The following is a 2884-nucleotide window of genomic DNA, read 5'->3' as shown; positions in this document are numbered from 1 at the left end:
CGGAGGGCTTGCCTTTGTGGCCACAGCCTTCCTGTCATCTGATTGGTAGGGCTCCCGCCAAGGGAAGACGGGGCCCCTGGCTGGGCAGGAAAACCTACCCTCCCACAACCCCTGCCGCAGGGTTGCAGTGGCGGGGGAGGAAGGCCAGCTCGGGGACCCTGTCCCGACCTTGTGCGGACCCAGGAACCCGCCCTCCCTCTGGCTTGGCTTCTGCCATGGGGCAAGGTGGCAACCATGGAAAAAAAGCCTGTGAAAAAACCTGACAACTCTTAGTGGTGGATCACTCGGCTCATGTGTCGATGAAGAACACAGCCAGCTTTGAGAATTAATGTGAATTGCAGGACACATTTATCATCGACACTTCAAACGCACTTGTAGCCCCTTGGTTCCTCCTGGGGCCACGCCTGTCTGAGCATCACTTGAAGGTCAATCACCTGTGCGGTGTGTGTGGGGCCGGTGGCACTGGTCGTCTGGTCCCTGCCGCCACTGGGCATGGCTGGGGTGTCTTGCAGGCAACCCGGGGTCCCTCAGGCCCGCTGCTGCTTGCCCTCTCAGGGGAAAGTGGGGCAGCCCAAGTCCGTGAATGCCTTCATCCCCCTAAGGTCAGACATGATGCCCCGGAGTGCCCGCTTTGGGGAGCTCGTCCCACTCGTGGAGGACCATTGCGGCGGTCCGACCTGCTCTTCAGCCATGTCGGCCATGGCGCCCGCTCCCAGGGTTCCAGGGGGAGCTGGGCCCACCCCGTTCAGCTGTCTTTGGTGACACGGCTGCCCATGCTCCTGGTCCCCAGGAATGACATGTGCCTGTGGGTGTGTGGGGGTCCTCGGTGAGTGATGTGGCAAAGAAGGGAGCACATGGTGGGGTTCAGACGCTCGGCCAGCACACGGGCGAGTGTGGCAGGCAGGCTGTGGGCAGGCGTGGGCAGTCGGGGCCTTTGGGCTCCAGGCGCCTGGCACCTTCTGCCTCTGCCTCTGCCTCTGCCCATCCGACGACCGGGGCTGTCTGCTCCCCCGCCACCTCTGATGCCTTCCCTCTGCCAGACCCCTCACGTCCTGTGCATTCCATGCCTCCATGCCGGAGGGCGCCATACGCAGCCGCTTCTCCTTCACAGCTGTTCTCCCCAGCTCCCTTCCCTTGGGACTCCTCCAGGGATGGCACAGTCACCCACGGCCGTGGTAGGTAGGGCTGCATGCATGTATGGCGTGCCGAGAGGCTGGTCCAGCCCCATCCAGTTCCCATCCCTCTCGGCCACCCCGCCTCACAGCCCTCTCCCATGCCCGGGCCCTCCCATCCCACTGTGACCTCAGATCAGACATGGCAACCCACTGAATTTAAGCATATTAGTCAGCAGAGGAAAAGAAACTAACCAGGATTCCCTCAGTAATGGTGAGTGAACAGGGAAGAGCCCAGTGCTGAATCCCCGTCCCATGGTGGGGCACAGGAAATGTGGCATACAGAAGACCCACTCCCTGATGCCGCTCTTGGGAGGCCTAAGTCCTTCTGATCAAGGCACAGCCCGTGGATGGTGTGAGGGCAGTAGTGGCCCTCGGCATGCTGGGACCGGGTCTTCTCAGAGTCAGGTTGCTTGGGAATGCAGCCCAAAGCGGGTGGTAAACTCCATCTAAGGCTAAATACTGGCACGAGACCGATAGTAAAGAAGTACCATAAAGGAAAGTTGAAAGAACTTTGAAGAGAGAGTTCAAGAGGGTGTGAAACCGTTAAGAGGTAAACGGGTGGGGTCCACGCAGTCTGCCCAAAGGATCCAACCCAGAGGGCTCAGTCAGCCGGCCAGCCCAGAACGACAGATCCCCCTCGCCCCCCACTCCACGGGGCGGGTCAGTTGGGGACCACCACCCGGGCAGCCCCAGCCCCCATCAGGTGCATTTCCACTGTGACAGTGTGCTGCGACCAGCTCTGGGTTGGCTGGGAAGGCCTGGCGGGCAGGTGACTCACCACTTTGCAGCGGCAAGTGTTACAGCCCCCAGGCAGCAGCTCTCACCACATCCCAGGGTCAAGGAAAATAACCACCACTGCACCTTCCCCTGCGGCCTCCCATCCCTGCCCCCACCTCAGGGGGGGCAGTACAGGGGCCCTCCAGGGGATGGGCCCCCTCGGTCCCAGCATGACTGTCAACCAGAGCAGACTGTCCTCAGTGCGCCCCAACCATGTGGCACTGCTGGAAATACTAAGTGCCCTGATGGAAATACGTAGGAGAGACCAAGCAACAATTATGCACCAGAATGAGTACACACCAAAAATCTATCAAAGAACAGAACAGAACAACATCTGTCTCTAATCTCTCAGGCTTGATCCTCAAAGGGATTTTACAAACCACTTTTCAAGGTGGAGCCTCACAACTCCATTGCAACCAGCAAGCCTCAGGCCTCTCAAAGACATGACAGGGCTGGGCTTCCCCCAGAAAGGGCTGTGTGGCATGTGATGGCTGGAGGTTATGGCACCTCCTACCCACCTTTCACCAGGGAGATCCTCAGTCCTGGCATTTCCTGGGACTGCTACACTTCCAGCAGTCCCGCCAGGCCTCCCGACCCTGGCAGTGCAGTTTTAGTGGTCATGCCTAGGACCTGGGGCCTTATCCTTCCCCATAGCCCCAGGCCATACCTTCAAGTTCATCCTGGCATGGGAGCTCATCAGGGACATGTTCTTCCCCTGCTGGCTGGTGATGCACTGAGTGCCACCTTCAGCTTTGAGAGCGGGGCATTACATGGTTTGAAAAAAAAGGAAAACAGGAAATAGGTGAGGAGGGTGGCATTCACTCCATCTCCACCTAGAACTTGGGGAACCCCAGCAGTGGGAGGTTCATCTTCAGGAACACCAGCTGCTCCAAAAAACCAGTATCCAAGGAGGTGCGGTGGGGTGTCACTAC

General features: G+C 59.2%; 1 non-coding gene across 1 annotated transcript; it reads left to right on the top strand.

Moving 5' to 3' along the window:
• The first annotated feature begins 264 nt into the window (after nucleotides 1–264).
• LOC132246662 (5.8S ribosomal RNA) lies at nucleotides 265–418 on the top strand. The gene has a single exon (XR_009458074.1). It is a non-coding gene; the product is annotated as a 5.8S ribosomal RNA (ribosomal RNA).
• Nucleotides 419–2884: the final 2466 nt, after the last annotated feature.

The sequence above is a fragment of the Alligator mississippiensis genome, chromosome 16 (genome assembly GCF_030867095.1).
Source record: "Alligator mississippiensis isolate rAllMis1 chromosome 16, rAllMis1, whole genome shotgun sequence".
Classification (NCBI taxonomy): Eukaryota; Metazoa; Chordata; order Crocodylia; family Alligatoridae; genus Alligator; species Alligator mississippiensis.
The sequence above is the reverse complement of the archived record's forward strand: the minus strand, read 5'-3'. Positions and strand labels throughout refer to the sequence as shown.